This window comes from Sus scrofa, chromosome 16 (genome assembly GCF_000003025.6).
Source record: "Sus scrofa isolate TJ Tabasco breed Duroc chromosome 16, Sscrofa11.1, whole genome shotgun sequence".
In the NCBI taxonomy this organism is placed as follows: Eukaryota; Metazoa; Chordata; class Mammalia; order Artiodactyla; family Suidae; genus Sus; species Sus scrofa.
The window spans coordinates 44,336,381-44,355,641 of record NC_010458.4 but is presented as its reverse complement, the minus strand read 5'-3'; the positions used below and the strand labels follow the sequence as shown (position 1 = coordinate 44,355,641).

At 39.3% G+C, this 19,261-nt stretch overlaps 1 long non-coding RNA gene across 1 annotated transcript in view; it reads right to left on the bottom strand.

The window, feature by feature from the left end:
* Positions 1 to 6,960, bottom strand: part of LOC110257247 — a 57,192-nt gene extending 50,232 nt beyond the window's left edge. Inside the window, exons 1-2 of the long non-coding RNA XR_002339609.1 lie at positions 6,196 to 6,960; positions 4,152 to 4,274 (exon numbers count right to left, since the gene is read on the bottom strand). This is a non-coding gene — a long non-coding RNA (uncharacterized LOC110257247). The remainder of the gene's footprint in view (positions 1 to 4,151; positions 4,275 to 6,195) is intronic.

Here is a 19,261-nt window from a genome sequence, read left to right as displayed (position 1 = left end):
TCAAGGTCAGAGACAAGTAAATTAGACATTTGACTGGATACCTATTTTTTTTAAGTATAATTAAATTTGCTAGTGTATGGGGACACTCTCCTCTTTCAACATCTCTGTGGAGAAAGAGCAGTTATCATGTTTCTAGGTTATCAGATGAGAAAACGGCATTTATGTTACGTGCTTGGGATCATATATCTGGGGTGGGAAATAGCTGAATTTAAAACTCCATTCTTTTCTTTTTATGCTTTTCAAAGTGTATGTTTAAATCTATACTTCTCCCTTATTAATTTGGGGTAAAAGGTCTATCTTAAAAAGTTGCAGTTATATGCATTCAGATTTTATTTGAATTTTATTTATTTATTTGCTTTTTAGGGCCACAGAGGTGGCATTTGGAAGTTCTCAGGCTATGGGTTGAACTGGCCACACCACAGCTCATGGCAACACCCGATCCTTAACCCACTAAGCGAGGCCAGGGATTGAACACTCATCCTCACAGATACTAGTTGGATTTGTTCCCGCTGAGCCACATTGGGAACTCCTGTAATCAGATTTAAAGAAAAAAATTTATTCACATTGAGTATAAATTACATCTCAATTTTAAGATTTAAAAAAATATAAAACAAGGTTGGGGGAAATATTCCTTTGTGGGAAATTCAGACAAATAAATGAGTACATTCAGAACAGGCTATGGTGTGACACCTTGGCTAGTACAGTGTGAAAACACTTTCCATCTTTTATTTATTTATTTTAATTTAATTTAATTAATTTATTTATTTATTGTCTTTTTGCCCTTTCTTGAGCCGCTCCCGTGGCACATGGAGGCTCCCAGGCCAGGGGTCCAATCGGAGCTATAGCCGCCGGCCTACACCAGAGCCACAGCAACACGGGATCTGAGCCGAATCTGCAACCCAAACCACAACTCAGGGTAACCCGGGATCCCCAACCCACTGAGCAAGGCCAGGGATCGAACCCAAAACCTCATGGTTCCTAGTCGGATTCGCTAACCACTGCACCACCACGGGAACTCCAAAACATTTTGCATCTTTTAAAGAAGTATGGATACTGTTACGTCAAGGAATGTGTATCCTCTGTCAACCCAAAGCACATTTGGTGTGAATAATTTCTACATCTTTAGAGACACTGTCTCTCTAAGGAATCAATCCATTTAGGAAATTACTTCCTAGAACTTGTACTAAGAAATGAAAAGGACTTATCTATCACATTTGCTTTGAGGGGAAAATGGTGCACTTTAGATAAAACATTACAGTGACCAAAATACTTCCCATCTGTCAACTTTATATTCCTCTCATTTAGTTTCATGTCATGCACTTTGGCAGGATTCATAGGAGCAAAGCAGACAAGAACCTATTTTTACCATTGTTGAAATCATGCCAATTTGGCAAGGGCGTGGGACAATGGGCACCCTCATACACAGAAAGAATGTCAATTGCTTCAGCCTTTTGGGAAGGTAATTTGGCAATACACAGGCTATCTAAAATTTAAACAGGAGTATCCTTTGGCCCAGAAATTCAACTTCTGGGAATTTATCCCAAGTGAACAAATTGGACAAATATGTAAGATATACATAAAGGGCTTTCATAGAGCATTGTTTACAAAAAGGATGAGTTAGCAACCACTTAAATCTTTCATCACTAGTGGATAGATTAAATACATTATGATATATCCTTTCAGAGGAGTACTTTGTAGTACATTGGAATAACCATATACCCTGTGTTTATTGTCAAGGAAAAGTTATAAAATAGCATATATAGTTCGTACTATAAAAATTTTTCTACATGCATAGGAAAAAGCCTGGAAGTATATATGTATGTATGTGTATATATATGTGTGTGTATATATATATATATATATATATATATACAGCAAACAATGTATTTCTCTCTGAGTTGTGGTGTTTCAAGTGATTTTAATTTTTTTATTGCTTTTATGTTTTTTTTGAAACTATGCCTTGAGCATGTGATACTTATTTAGTTATAAGATACATGTGTTGTGCCTTGAAAAAAAATTAAAACATGTCAACTTACAACACTGTTTTTCAGGAGAAAATATTTGCAAATCATATATTGATAGGAATAAATATCTAGAATATATTAAAGAACTCCTACAACTCAACAACAAAAAAACCCCAACAACCCAATTTAAAAATGGGTAAAGGACCTAAATAGATATTTCCCCAAAGAACATATATATAAATGGACAATAAGTGTATGAAAAGATGCTCAACATCACTGCTTATGAGGAAAATGCAAATCAAACTCACAGAGAGAGAATACCTCACTCACGCCTATTAGTATGATCATTATAAACAAACAAACAGAAAATAAAAAGTGTTAGAATATAAGGAATTGGAGTTCCCGTTGTGGCACAGTGGAAACGAATCTGACTAGGAACCATGAGGTTGCGGGTTTGATCCCTGGCCTCCCTCAGTGGGTTAAGGATCTGGTGTTGCCATGAGCTGTGGTGTAGGTCTCATACCCAGCTTGGATCCCAAGCTGCTGTGGCTCTGGTGTAGGCTGGCAGCTGCAGCTCCAATTAGACCCCTAGTCTGGGAACCTCCATATGCTGCAGGTGCGGCCCTAAAAAGACAAAAGACGAAAGACAAAAAAAAAAAAAAAGAATATAGAGAAATTGAAACCATTTGGCAATACTAGTGGGAAATGCAGCTGCAGTGGAAAACAGTATGGCGGTTTCTCAAAAAATTAAACATAGAATTACATGACCTAGCAATTCCACTTCTAGACATATACCCAAAAGAACAAAAAGCAGGAACTTGAATGAATATTTGCACACTAATATTCACAGCAGTGTAACTCACATAGGCAAAAGGTAAAAACAACCCAGATGTCCATCAACAAAGTGAATGGATGTGAGTTCCCATTGTGGCACAGTGTAAATGAATATGACTAGTATCCATGAAGATGCAGGTTCGATCCCTGGCCTTGCTCAGTGGGTCAGAGATCCCGCATTGCCATGAGCTGTGGTGCCAGGTGCGGCTTGGATCCCGCATTGCTGTGGCTGTGGTGTAAGCCAGCAGCTGTAGCTCTGATTCGACCCATAGTCCATATGCCACAGGTGTGGCTATAAAAAGAAAATAAGAAAGAATGGATAAACAAAATGTGGTATACGTATACAATGGGCTATTATTCAGCCTTAAAAAGGAAGGAAATTCTGATGCAGGATGCAACATGGATGAAATCTGAAGACATTACGCTAAGTGAAATAAGCCAGAAACTAAAAAGCAAATACTGTATGAACCACTTATATGAGCTGTATAGAGAGAGGTTATATTTTTAGAGTCAAAAAGTAGGATTTTCGTTGCCAGGGGTGGGGAAGGAGGCTGCGGGGAGTTGCTGTTTAATGGGTACAGTGGTGGTGGCTGCACAGCAATGTGAAGGTACTAAACACACTGAACTGTACGCTTACAAATGGTTAAACTGGTAAAGTTTATGTTTCATATTATTTTACCATGATTAAAAAAATAAAACCAACTGGAGTTCCCGTCGTGGCTCAGCGGTTAACGAATCCCACTAGGAACCATGAGGTTGCGGGTTGGATCCCTGACCTTGCTCAGTGGGTTAAGGATCCGGCATTGCCATGAGCTGTGGTGTAGGTTGCAGACGTGGCTCGGATCCCGCGTTGCTGTGACCCTGGTGTAGGCCGACAGCTACAGCTCTGATTAGACCCCTAGCCTGGGAACCTCCATTTGCCGCGGGAGCGGCCCTAGAAAAAGGCAAAAAAAAAACCCAACTGTTTTCTATATGGAGGTATTTATTTCTATCATGATTAAGGAAAATCTAACTCCTCGGAAAAAAATATCCATAGACTTTAGAAAATAGAAAACTGATATTCGTCTCAATTCATATTCTGTTATACACTGGCCCACACTGGAAGATATAAATGACATTAATCCAAATGAATAGGAATTGAGTTAATCCTCTTTATTTCCCTCAATCCAATTAGGCTTATTTATATGTGACCTTTATTTCTTCAGATTGGACAGGATATCAGAAAGAGGAGGAGAGACTCTGGGGCAGTAACAGGCATGTGTATCCTCCAGCCCACCTGCAGCAGTCTGGCTGGTAAGTGATTACACTTACGGTAATCTTTGGGTTCTCAGAAATAGACATGGGGCTTCCTACCATTTGATGAGTTCCTCCTGTGAGTCTTCAACTTGGTCCAGCTCTTTCCCATGTTAAGGCAGCTGCCAGTGGAGTAGCCTGTGGTTTATTCTCTGTTGTCCCCTTTTCTCCTGAATCTGGTCCCTGCCATGAAGAATTAATTTCAACAAGTTGAGACATAAATATCCCTAAAAGCCCTTTCACCTTTCATAGTTTCTTCTGTATTCTGAGGGGCCTCTGACCACAAAAAGCTGAACTGACTATTCTAAATTCTCTGGGGCCTAAGGGTCTCTGTATGTTGCCTATAGGCTTTGAAGAGCCTTTCTAGAAATTCTGATGGATCCTCATTCAGTTTCTGTCATGCCTCCTGTTTTTTGTTTTTTGTTTTGTTTTTGTTTTTGTTTTGCTTTTTGCTTTTTAGGGCCACAGCTATGGCATATGGAAGTTCCAGGCTAGGGATCAAATCAGAGCTACAGCTGCTGGCCTACACCACAGGAACACGGGGTCCAAGCCACGACCGTGACCTACACCACAGCTCATGGCATCAGCGGATCCCTGACCCAATGAGCAAGGCCAGGGATCAAACCCTTGTCCTCATGGATGTTAGCTGGATTCCTTTACACTGTGCCACAATGAGAACTCCACCTCCTGTTCTTTATTAAGACTACCCCTCTTCGAAATTCTGTAAGAAAGCAATCTTGATCATGCTCAAGTTTTGGCCTATCCCCGGCATTCACATCCCAATTAGGATCAGTTGTTGGTATAGCTACATTTGCTGCAGCTTCAGTGGGGGTTCCCAGGGGTTTCTGGATGTAGCCAGTCTGCCTTCTTCATGGCTTTATCCAGCACCATTCTCTATTCTTCTTAAGTAAGGAGGGTATTTAATACATTTTGAAAATCTACCCAAGTTGGGTTGTGGGCTGCAAAAATCAATGAAAAAAGATTTTTCCAGTCTCTGTGGGTCATCTCTTGACGTTGGCATATTATTCTCCCAATTAAATAAATCTGAAGTTGAAAAGAGGGCGTGGACCCAGATCAATCTCATTAATCACCCAGTCTCAGCATTCACACCCCCAGTGAGGACCTGCCTTAACGGATATTGTTTCACAGGAGTTTGGGTAGCTCCCTGGCCATAGGAAGTGCCCTGACAGGTATAAGATGTGGTGATCATTCCCATTTCTCAATCCTGGAGGAGGCAGGAGTCAGGGGGCGAGCCTGAGGCTGTCACTTAGGCACTGCAAGGAAGGAGAAGTAGCACCATAGCATGGGGTGGGGGAGGAGGAGCAGTCAGAATGTTTCAACTGAATCAACAGCAAGTCATTCTCCTTTTCATTAGAATCAAGCAAAACTGGTTTCTTTGCCTTCCCTCCTGTTGGACCATAACCTTATATCTTCTTTGCACAGGTTTATTCTGATACAATAAAATAAAAGATGTAGATGAAGTATTTCATCACATTTTTCTTCCCTTTACAAAGTAAATCGAGTTACAAAATTGTATTACAATTTAAGGATTCATTTTCAGGCCATTTTGCTCTGGAGTCTGAAGGATATTGTGTCTGTGCAGCGTTACAAAAAAATAACATCTTTTTCTTCTCCATGGATTCGTAACTGAGTTATCCAGTTTTGGAGTGGGGAATGGAATTAACACTTCCCATTCTGAAGGAGCTTTGCTACCAAATGGTTGAAGCAATGTACTCTTGCTACTGGCACCAAGAAGCTCAATCCACAATAGCCCATTCTTTTTTTCTTTTTCTTCTTATTTATTTATTTTTTTGTCTTCTTATGGCTGCACCCGTGGCATATGGATGTTCCCAGGCTAGGGGTCCAATCGGAGCTGTAGCTGCTGGCCTACATCACAGCTCACAGCAACACCAGAGCCTAAACCCACTGAGCAACACTAGGGATTAGATACACATGGATCCTAGTTGGGTTCATTACCACTGAGCCACAACAGGAACTCCCCCAGTAGCACATTCTTAACAGTTACCACAATGAGACATAGATGGACATAGACAAACAAAACTGAAACCCAAAGCCCAAGGCCTCTAACCCATGAAAGAAGTACCTGAGGAACTGTAAACTTCTACAGTCTGCCAAAATTCTTCTGGGTAGGCCTGCAAACCATGATCTGGCCAGAAGGGTCAAAATCCCACCAGGTGATATCTAGTTGGAGAGTCAGTTGTCCTATCTACTCTTAACCAGCTCAACTCAAACTAGATCAGCTGACTTAGAGTTCCTGGAAAACAACTCCCGCCCACATCTTATTGTTCAGGCTATGTGCTGCTTGGAGGACATGCAATTCTTAAAATCACCTTGATTAGTGAGGGCAGGTGAAACAGATTTGCCTAATCATTACTCATGGTTCCACTTTAGCATTCTCATGGATATTTAAGTTTAGACAATTTAGCATATTCTTGAAATTAGCTGCATGAACAGAATGGTTAAATACTATGGGTAATACCACAAAACAGCTAGTTGAAATAATTTCATTTTTGAAAATAAAGTCACAAAATCAGGTGTGTACATATACACAGAATATTTTCAGTCCCAACTTTAGAAAACTGGGTCCTGCTTGCTTTGGAAAAGCCCTCATTCTCTGGTTGAGCCACTCATGGTTAGTCAGAATTGGTCTTTCTAACCATCTTTTATTGTGTGTGCCATAAAATTTGAAAGCTTAACACTCTGCTGGTGGCTACATGGAGTTGGTAAGGTGGGAAAAGATTTAGAATATACCTGTCATGGTTCTATAGTAAGATGAACCTTGCTGCAAAGGTTGCCTGCAGAAGCCTAGCCAGCTGGGACAGGCAAAGCTACTCATGCAGCCGAAGAACACAATTATTTCACTTGCAGATATGGTGACCACTGGGTTTCCAATAAAGCAGGCTGGGCACAGTAGTAGGGAATTCAGATGGTACTTATCACTGAGGACTCAGACTAAGGGTGAAGTAGTGGCAAGGGTTAGAAGGATAGAGAAGAGCTTAAGTCTTGGACAATTTGGGTATAGAGATCAATGCAAATCCCACTCCACCATATGCAGGGAGAGTGAAGTGATGGTGACATAACCTCTTAATCATGTAGAGATCATTCCTGCAGACACCCTGTGTCCAACTAACCATGTGGATACCTAGGAATTAATTAGTCCCAGGATTATTATTAGGACACTAACAGTTGGGAGACTTCACATTCTTTCAGCACTTCTTGCATGCACGCATGCGCGCGCACGCATGCACACACACACACACACACACACACACACACACACACACACAAAGAAAATAAAAATTTTTTTTCGACAATACCCATGGCATGTGGAAGTTCCTGGGCCAGGGATCCAACCCATACCACAGCAGAAACCCAAGCCACTTCAGTGACAATGCTGAGTCCTTAACCCATTGCACCACAGACGTAACTCTGAGAGAGATTTATTGCAAGAAATCGGCTTATATAATCGTGGGAGGCTATATGGGCAAGTCCAAAATCCACAGAGCAGGCCATCAGTTAAGGTAGGCAGGAAATGCTCAAGATCTGAAGTTGGCACTTCAGTTCATAGGCAGAATTTCTTTTTTAAGTGAAAGCTTGATCGTGTTCTTAGGCTTGTCAACTGCCTGGATCAGGCCCGTCCAGGTTATGGTGTATAATCCTTTTTTCCTTAAAGTCATCTGATTGTAGATGTTTACCACATCTACAAAATATCTTCATAGTAACACTTAGATTAGTGTTTAATTGAATAATGAGGTATAGACTAGCCAAGGTGACTAATAAAACTGGACCATCACCCCAGTTAAATACCATTGACTAGCTGTCAAGTATCTAATGTTAGATGTGGAATGTGAGCCTCTGAGAGGTAATGAGTGTGGGGTTTTTGTCTCCGAGAGGGAGACGAATATACTCTAATCTTCTATATAATTAACGTACCTAAGATCTTCAAAGTGTGGGAGAGAAAGAACCAGAGATTGCTGCTTGTCTCAGAGATGTATAAATCTAGAAACAAGTGAGACTGAGCCTTCTGGTGAAGAACTCACTGACGCCAGTTGTGGAAACCAGGTAGGGCAGAGATTAGGGGAGATGGCATAACTGCATATAAAGATGATAGACTTTGGAATCAGACACACCTGAGTTTGAATTATAGCTTTACTACTTTGCAAATGCTGAGACCTTAAGCAAGCTGCTAGTTTTTAAAAAATTCCTTTATTGAGGTATAATTTTCATACAATAGTAATGTACCCATTTAAGTGTATATGTCAGTAAGTTTTAACAAATTTATACACTTGTATAATCTTATATATGCTCGAAATATAGAACAAGTTGCTTGTATCTCTTTCCGGTAAAATCTCCCACCTCACCAGCCCAAAGTAACCCCTGGTCTGCTTTCTGTCCCTATTTATTAGTGTATTCATTTAAAACAATATTTTTTTCAGTACTTACTATGTGGTAGGTATAGTGTTGGGTGCTGGGATATAGTAGTGAAAAAAACAGACAAAAATAGCTGCCATTATAAATAGAGAAAGAGAAAGCAAACAAAATAAAGGGGAAAAAATCAAGGAAATATGTGGTTGGTCACATGATGATAATTATAAAAGCTTAACAAAAATATGGGAAGTAATTGAGAGCCAGAGTGGGTATGGGACAGTTGTTGCTCTCTCTAATACGACAGTCAGGGATCACATCACTGGTAAGGTGTGTTTGAGCAAAAATTTGATGGAAGTGAGGGCATGGGCCATGTGGTTATTAGGACAAGCATGGTCCAAGTAGAAGGAACAGCAAATGCAATGGCCCAGATGTGAGTGTTCCTGGAATGTTTGAAAGACTGCAAAGAATCCAGTGTGGCTGGTGTGAAGGGACAGGGATGGAAAGCAGGAAAGATAAGAGAAGTAAAGAGGTCCAGGTATGACAAGGCTTTGACTCTTCACCTCAGTGTAACAAAGAGCTAGAGGGTTTTGAGCAGAGATATGACATCATTTGACATATTTAACAGGATCACCCTGGCTATCGCGTTGGGAACTGACTGTAGGGGCCAAGTTCAGCATTAAGGTAAAGTGCCTGATACCTAGTAAATGTTCACTAAGTTTTAGCTACAGAGACGTTATGGATTTCTTAGCACAAATGATGCCATGACCTCTTTCTGTTTGTTTCTTTATTTGTTTTTGTACAGTGCAAATACGGATTCATTCATTTGCTCAACAAATATTTGTGGAGCATGACTATTGTTACGTGCTAGGGAATAAAAGTTGAGTTAAAAATGATAAGGCTGCTGCAAATTCATAGAAACAGAAAGTAGAATGTTACCAGGGATGGGGGAAGGGGGAAATGAAAAGTTGTTTAATGGGTACAGAGTTTCTGCTGTGCAAGATGAAAAAGTTCTGGAAATCCGTCACACAACAATGTGAATACACTGAATTGTAAACTTAAAAGTGGTTAAGATGGTAAATTTTATGTTATGTGTTCTTTTACCACAATTTAAAAAAATTTTAAATTAATATTAAAAATTTTATTTTAGAAAGCAGAAAAGACTGTTGACTGTTTTTAGGGAAGTTAATTTGAGAAATATTAGGTAGGAATAAGTACTCATGAAAAAAAAATGACAATGTGCTATGACTGAAGGGCTACTTTAAGTTTAAAAAAAATTAAGACCAGTAAAAAAAAAAAAGTATGATTGTGTTTTTTTGTTTTTGTTTTTGTTGTCTATGGCCATGATGTATAGAATTTCCTGGGCCAGGGATCGAACTTGAGCTGAATCCTTAACCACCAGGCCACCAGGGAACACTTGACCTTGTTTTATATCAAGAATATTTAGGTGCCTGCTGCCTGACTAGACACTACTCACAAGTAATATCCCAAATAATATGAAAAAGTCTTACCTCTTTTATCCCCTAGGATGTAGAATCAACTATATAGTTTAAAAACTGATGCCATCTTTTTCTTTTTGATCTACTAAAAATTGATGTGTACATATGTATATAACATATATGCATATGTAGGTATATACATGTACATAATACATACATGTCTATGCCTGTGTGTATCTATGGGTGCATATGTGTAGGTGCCACATTAAAGAGAGAAAATGCCTAGTTGTTTATCCAGCATCCAATTAATAAGATGTAATTTGGAGTGACTTTCATTTCATTTTTGTGCTGTTCTGTATCATTTGAATTTTTTAAATTAACAGGAATGTAATATTTTCTCAAAAAGAATAGAGAAAAATGTTATTTTAAAAATTAAACAACAATGCAGCAATACAGTTCTGCTCTATGAGTTGATGCATGAGAAGAGTGTGGAACATGGTAAGTGCTCATAAGTACTGCCTGTTACTACTCTGCTTGTTACTCTGTGGCAGGCCCTGGTCTAAGTATGCTACAGGTACTTCCTCCCTTAACCCTCACAGACACTACACATGCTGAGACACAGACAGGATGTGGCAAAGATCACATAGTTTTTAAGTAAGGAGACCATATTTTACAAACAAATGTCTTTTAACCCCTTTAACATAATGGCTATTTATAGTCCCTTGGCCCCCTACTTGTGTAAAAACTCATTGATGAAGATGCTCTCAACCAATACTCTAAATATGCAACTTTCATATGATTCAAAAGATTGATGCGTAAATTCTCAAGTATCTGTCTTTTTAAAATAAATGAGTTAAATACCTATATATCCTAAGATATGTAATTCTTATGGCAAACAAAAAATTGTACCTCAAACTTCATAGTAAAGTTGTTAATGATAGTACCAGTTTGCCCTTGAATAGTAACTTATAGTTTACAAAACACATTCACATCCATTACCTCATTTTGATCTCCAAAAACCACCGAGTGGGAGTTCCCGCTGTGGCTCATTGCGTTAAGAATTCAACCAGTAGTATCCATGAGGTTGTGGGTTTGATCCCTGGCCTCGCTCAGTGGGTTAAGGATCTGGCGTTGCCGTGAGCTGCAGCATAGGTTGCAGATGAGGCTCAGATCGATGTTGCTGTGGCTGTGGAGTAGGCCGGCAGCTGCAGCTCTCATTTGACCCCTAGCCTGTGAACTTCCACATGCTGTGGGCACAGCCCTTAAAAGAAAAAAAGAAAGGGAAAAGAAACGTTGAGTGCAGTAGAAGGGCTGGGCAGACATGAATGTCCCTGCTTACAGTTGAGGAAGCCGAATCATTTACGTGTGCTTCATTCAGTGAAAATATCTTTGTCCATAAGGAACAAAAACCCAAGTCTAACTGATGTAAACTACACAGAAGTAGATTGGCTCGCTTACTTGGATACCCAGAGCTGAGGTGGTCTGCAGGGTTGACAAACCTAGCTGCACTGACTCTATTCTCTTTAACTCTCTTGGTTCTGCTCTTCACCACGTGTTGGCTTCATCTTCAGCCTCATAGTTAAATGGCTGCTACAGTTCTGAGTCCCAGCTCTATACACGCCAATACCAGAGGAAAAGACCCGTTCTTTCTGAAAGTTTACCTTGAGGAGCAGGGAAGCATCCGCAGAAATTCCTAGTGAACTTCTTTTTATTGGTACTGGTTAATTTTTATGACAACTCCCAGGTCAGCTATTGACAAGGGATAACTCTTAGATGAATCACGATACTTGATGAAAATCTGGGCTCTGTTAGAAAGCAGAGAAAAGGGGACTGATAATGAATACTGGTTGAGCCCTACAACCTGGGAAGGAGAAATGAGGAGTCTAACCTAGCTCTTCTAGGTTAAGCCTTGGGGCCAAGAGTTCTTCTGAGGCCAAGATGGCAGAACTTAGGCCCCCTAACTTCTATGCTTTTCATATAACAACCTCAACTGTTTCAGATTTTCATTAGACTAGGATGCTCATTTTTGACTATAAAAGCATCCAAGAGGTGTTCTTAAAAAGTTTGAGTGTAGGAATTCCATATGGCTGAGTTTTGCAAGACTGAAGTTGGATGGATTAGCAAAAATTTGCTTTGAAAACTCCATTCTGTCAAGTCTCTCATGTTTTATTCTTTTTTGTTATAAAACATTTCAAGCAATAAAAAATAAGGATTTTCAAAAATTCTTTGTTATACTGCCTTTGCATTGGATTTTCAAAGAAAAATTGCAGGTTATAGTTAAAACTCCCTAAATATCTTTCCCAGATCTCATTCTCCTTTCTTTCTCACCAGAGAGAACCACAGTCCAGAATTTGGTGTCCATTTTCATGTGGATGTTTTTATATTTTTAATACTATGTATGGATCCAAGATACAGAGTATTGTTTGGAATATACAGGTATATATTATGTTACATATACATGGTATCCCAAACATATCCTTCTGCAAAGGCACTTTTTGCTCCACATTGTCTTTGGATTATATCTACATTGATACATGTAGCTTAGTTCACTTATCCTAATTGCAATACAGCCCATTGTTTAAATACACCCCAAAGCATTAGCCACTCTTATGTTGATGTATAGTTTGGTGGTTTTCAACGTTTTACTCTTTCAAACAAAGATATTGTGACTGTTCTAGAAGATATCTCATGGTACACAGGCAGAAGAGTTTGTCTAGAAGTACGTATCTTGGAGCAGAATTACTGGACATGTGCATCTTCAACCTTAATAGATACTGTCAGGTTGCTGCCAGTCTGATGGCTGTGAATGGAAATATAATAATTTCTTTTATCTGTGACATTTCCTGTGCATTTGAAACTCTCCAGTTTCTTAAATTTAATCCCATTTTCTATATTGGAAATTTGTTCTTTCCTTTATCATGGGAAATTGCAGTGGCTATTATGAATCTCATTTTGATATATTTCATTTAACTTAGCCTGTTTTGTCTTTTGAAATATATTTTGCTTATTGGATAGAGAAATGACAGGGAAAAGAAGTAAACACACATATACAGACACTTGTCATTTTCTCTCCAAATTGTTATTTAAGATTATATTTCTTGCTCACTTGACTAAGTATATAATATGGTCAGAATTTTTGTATTTTATATGGGGAATGCAAGATAGCCTCCTTTCTTTTCACTGGAGAATTCCCAAGATCAGAAGATTTAAGAGTAGCATTAGTAACCAATTAATTTGATTAGAACTTGTTTTGTAGAATTAGAATACTTGGACTACTAAAATCCTTGGACTTGCCCATGGAGTGTGGAAATGATACTACTAAATGATGTCCCTTTGGCATTTTAAAGCACCACTCTATTTTTATTTTTAATTAATTAATAAATCAATTAATTAATCAATGTTTAGCTGTGCCAGTGGCATGCAGAAGTTTCCAGCCCAGGGATTGTACCCACACTACAGCAGCGACCCAAGCCACAGCAGGGACAATGCTGGATCCTTAACATGCTGAGCACCAGGCAACTCGAGCATCACTCTATTTTTATACAGTGTCTACCTAAGAGATTGGCTGCACTTGGAGAGGCTTATAGCAAGCTCCCAGAAGGGTTTCCCTGTGTTTGGAAGAAGAAGTAACATCAGTAAATCAAAATTGACACCCTTTTGACCTAGGAAATGCAGAGGCAACGCAATAAACAAACATGAGATCATATTTCCATTTTTGTTGAACACAAGGGGAACATTTAATCCCAAGCAGAGTGAGAGAGAGGCAGGCAGGAACAAATGCACGCTGATTGAGACTGGACCGTTTTCTCTTGCAGTTTGCTTTGCAAAATCCAGATGGGAAAGGAATAGGCATTTATTTTTCTCATTTTTCTCACTTACCTTTTAAGCATCTTAGCATCCAAAGAAACACCCAACCTGTAACTGTGTTTTATTTCCTCCAAGAAATAAGTGAGAATGTGTATGAGTGGGTAGGGATGCAGAACGAGATTTGTGGGCATAAAGAAATATTCAAGATCAAAGTCATGATACAAATGATAATTTCTGAGTTTTTTAGGTTGATTCTATGTTCCTAGAGGGTTGAGCCGCAACATTTTGTCTTTTTGTTTATTGATTAGGCTGTTTAGAAAAGTAACAAACTGTTGTCAAGGTTGCCAAACAGCTCCTATTATGCTTCCTCTAGAGTCTCAAAAAGACAGCTACATTTTTCTGGCATGCACAGCAAAGGTCACCTTTGGTAATGGTCCGTTAAAACATGACTACAAAACTTTTTACACATAACAGGTAATAAGGAAGTATTTGGGAGTTTTCTTCTAATTCATACCTAATTTTATTACTAAAGATTAGCAAGACCTGAAACATTTTTGGAAGTGGTTAGATACTCTCTTTATTATTTTTGAAAAGTAAAAACTTCCCCCACTCCTCTTGAATTAAAATAGTAGTTTGTTAAGCAAGCAAGTCCTCGAAACGCATTTTCTCCTCTTGAATATTAAGACTTCCCCTTTGATTCCTGAGACCACCCCAGCTGATAACCAGCCCTTCTAGCTCTCTAGCTGTCTAGTTCTCAGCCCTCCATTCCGACACCGTGCCCTCACCATTAATCTTCTGATAGAGAAGCTTAAACTTCAGCCTCCACACCAACCAGGGTTATTATCATCTCAAATAGCATAAACCCAATGTTCCTTCAGTGACGTTCGGCCTCACCATCTCCTGGCTACTAGAAACCTTCCAGCTGATGCATTAGTGACCTTAACCTGAGTGAGAAGCATACCCTGGGCACATGATTCATTTTCTAATGTAGTGACTTCATTTCTCTTATCCCAGAAGAATGCAGCAGGCGTATTGACATTTTGTCTGCTGGCACCACAGAAAACAGTGTGTTGTTGAACTGACACATCCTGGCTGGATTCTGATAGGGCCCCGAGAAACTTATTAGGTAGACAGAGCAACTAATCAGGTCTTTGCAGACTTAAACGAAAATATGCACCACCCTTATAACACAAGTTGGTTTTGACTAGGGACAAGTTGAACAAGGGCTTAAAAAGTTTAACTGGGGCTTAGCAATGTTTTTCTCCCTTGATCGGAACTGCAGCAGATAAAGGTCAACCAGGTAGCAGTCTGGCTTTCTTGGAACAAGTTTTTAATCTGACTTAAAATTTGGTTGCTGAGTTATGAAAAAAGCCACATTTTTGAGAGTGCTCCTGTATTCTGCTCATACATTTAGGGAATTTCCCCAATCAAGCTCCCCCCAACCCAAAGGAGGAAATGTACTGGGGTGTATAAAGACTTGAGAGATGAAGTGTGAGAAATTTCTCTCTTGCCACCTGAGCCCAGTTGGAAATTCACTAGCTAACTCTGTCACCAACAGAACAACACAGAGGATAATAGCCTCTGGCTGAAGATTTTATAATTGAAGCTGAGACAGAGTGGGCCATGTGCATGTTTAGAACAGTGACTGCATTGTGGCTTACAACAGAAGTCCCACTTGTCATCACACAAATGCTTAGGACCACAGAAAGGCATCTGATTTGAGACAGGGATGACAAAATGGATCTTTTGGGTTTCCTCACTCTGCCCCGAATACAAAGGGACCGATGATGGCTTTGTGCAGGGATAAAGGCTGACGTCCCTTTTAGGACCTACCCAATCATTACTATAGAAAGAAAATGCCTCTCTGGAACCACTGTTGCCATTTTCAGAAAGACGTAACCTTTAGTCCTCATCACCCCGTGGGGGAAAAAAAGCGATTTAAATGATATCACACCAGAGTTTTCTGCTTTGTTTACTAATCACTTTGCCTCATTTATCTTTAGTGACGGCCTCAGTGTTAAACAATTGTAGTCAACGGTGTTAAGAAAACATGGCTTTAATTTGACAATATTTGTCAACATTTAAAATGCCACTACCCTTTGAACCAGGAATTAGACGTGTAAGAATTTAACAGCTAAACTCATAGAGGTGGAAAATGACATATTTACAAAGATAGTCTTGGCAGCATTGTTTGTAATGTCCAAAGAGTGAAAATGACCTAAAAGTTCAATGACAGGGAATTGATTAAATAAATTACTGTACATTTACACAAGGAAATGAGGTGTAAGTTTAAAGTCCAGTTCTAGTCCTTGTCACGAACCCTGGAACTCTTTCATTGATCTAATGCTTAATTAGTTGCTATCGTCATAGAAGGAGATTACAAATAATAGGAAGTTGGAGAGACTGAAGACTTGGGTGCTTTTCCTTTGGTTCTAATTGGTAGTAGAAGAACATTAACAACACTGATGGGAGGAGGAAGTAAGGAATCTTGACTCATTCTGAACCTTCTCTAAATAGATCAATTATCACCTTAACAGCCTGTCTTCCAGATTTATAGATGTACCAATGCCATCAGATCAAGAAGAGTCCCTTGCATTTCTCTAACGGTTAGCAGTTTATAAGCATTTGATCACAATGGTTAAAGTGAACACTTTCGTTTCTTGCTTATGAGTCCTTTAACCACAGAGTACGAAGAAACTCCTGGATGTACTAGACTGCTGACATGCTGAAAAGAGAAAAGCAACCATTTTGTTAGAAATTAAGTCTGTGGTGGTAAGTGGTATGGGAATCAATAAACTTTTGTGGCACAAAGTTCTAATTGTACGATGGAGTCAACCAATGCTGAGGAAAAACAACAGAAAAGCTTTTTAAACCTATCTTTCTTTTGTAATTCTTGATGTATTATGAACTTAATTGCTTTAAGTTTGTCACCACGTTGCAGGCAACTTGAGCTCAAGGCTATCTGTCATTTTGGTATCCGCAGTACCAGGCACAGCACCTGACACATAACGGGCATATTATAGTTTTCAAATAGGGCCGCATCCACGGCACATGGAGGTTCCCAGGCTAGGGGTCCAATCAGAGCTACGGTTGCCGGCCTACATCACAGCCACAGCAATGCAGGATCCGAGCCACGTCTGTGACCTACACCACAGCTCTTGGCAACGCTGGATCCTTAACCCATTGAACAAGGCCAGGGATTGAAACCGCAACCTCATGGTTCCTAGTTGGATTCGTTCCCGCTGTGCCACGACGAGAACTCTTAAAAAAACAAAAGTTTGAAAAAAAATTAAGGCAGTGGTTCTTAAATTTTTCTGATGAATGCTAGGGACCCTTCTCCCAGAAAAGCTGCACATATCCATGTCCACAAAAATTCCAATATAATTTCAGGGCATCTGCTCTCTTCCTCCTTTCATAGATCTTCTCCAGAACCAGAGAGTCTAGATTAATAAATTCCTAGGTTTGGAATACATCATCACAGAGAGAAGTTGAGGAATCTCTAGAAACATATCGACTCCCTGATTTTTCTTTTACAAAAAGCATGTTTCTTTCATCTACTTCACACAGAAACTTTTTCAGTACAGTCAGAAAAAGGGCCCCTTCTTGTGGAGGGTGTGGAAACAGTCTATGTACTTTTAGATTCATTTATAAAAATCAGCTATTTTGCAGTTATTGTAGAAAAATGCAACCTTACGGCAAAATGTAATCCTAAAGGTGTGCTTACTTAACAAACATTTCTGGACTGTTCACTATGAGTCAAGGACTGTGGAGAACAGGAGACAGAAACAATGGCTCAAAAAGATGGCAATGTGGTGAAGTGCACGCATAATAAACTGGGTATTTGAGTTAGATTTTTGCCTGTGTATGTGTACTGAAGATAGCGGTGGGTGAAATGGACAGAGAACAACTGTAAATTCTGCAAAGGAAGAAAAATAACTTTTATTTATCCCGTAGGTGCCTTTGGTTTTATTATTGTTATACACAGCTGTTAACCTCTCATTTTCAGTTACCAGATTACCCACAAGAAAACTGATAATAATCTCTGGATAAACACTGGCTGATTAAGAAGGAGGAGTAAGGAACTGCTGAAACTATAGCCCTATAGTCTAAAGGAGCTGCAATCATCTAAATGCCATTTCTAAGATCCAGCATCGTGAACATTTCTTTCATCTGAGTGATGTTCTTCTGAGGATTATACATTTCTTGCACCTTAATCTTTGGAGGAGACCACCAAGCTGATCTCGTATGAACATCGATTCAAAGGAAGAATTCCCTTTTAACACTCCTGGCAGCCACCGGCTTTGTTCCCACCCCCATTAACAGCAGCAGAACGTATTTGTAATCAATAGTAATTATTAGAAACTGCTTGTTCATACTGAACTTAAAATCTCCTTATAGCATCCAACCCTTTCTCTAAAGTGTCAACCTCTGAAGCAATGAAGAACAACCCTATTCTCTCGTCCATATTCTTCAAGTATATGAAAACAGCTCATTTTTATGTCAGAATTCATGTCTGGGCTGAACTTCCCTAATTCTTTTAGGTATTCCTCTTGAGAAGTATTTCTAAAGTCATCACCCTCTCCTTCCTACTCTTCCAAACACTGTCTAATACTTGGCCAGAGTCTGCTTAAAGTCTGATACCTGGATTGTTGCGTGATATTCTGCCTGTGATTGATCGCGACACACCAGAGTCCACTGGGACCATTCTTTTGGACACATCCTTCCATCAACACACTTCTAAGAAGGCTTTCGTTCTCTCCTGTCCCCTCCCCAGGTATGCTGTGCTGTGGGCTTTATTGGAATTTGGTTTCCCTTCCTTTTACCTTGGCAATGGAATGTACCCAATTTTATCTTACGTTTGTCTCAGCACTGAAACTGTTCTAAATCTTATGATGATGTCATCATATTTAACCATTCCAGCTCTGTTCTCTGTAAATTTGACAATACCTTTTACAGAATTTCTTGTGTTTTCATCCCTCGGTTTAACATGAATCCTTATTCAACTCACTTAGGTTTTTTTTTTTTTAATAACTAGGAATCTACCCGGCTAACGATTAGCCCGTCAAAGCCCCTTCATCTTAGCTGTAAAGACATCAATAGGCATGCCATGTGTCTCATTGATTCAGTGAATACTGTCCCTTTAAACCATTCTAAGCCATACAGTTTCTCTGAGAGATGCTGGTGACATATTATTATGGCAGTAAAACTTTAGATGAGCCTCCGATCTCTATGAAAAAAGCAGCAAGAATGGGTGTCACCTCATGAGGATGGAAACAAGAGTGTTTCATATTCCCTTTCTTCCTTTACTTGTATATACTTAATGGATCAGATGCATCAAACCTATACTTTATCAGGAAAGGAATCTACACGGTAAATTCAATGAAATTAAAACTCAAGAATCACTCACTAGACAGGGGTGTTTGAAGGGCTGCGTTTATTGCCCCAATTTCTCAAAATTTTTACAAAATATCCATTTATATAGACCTACTATCTGTAGGTTGAGAAAGGCAACTTAACCTAGTATTTGGATTTTATAAC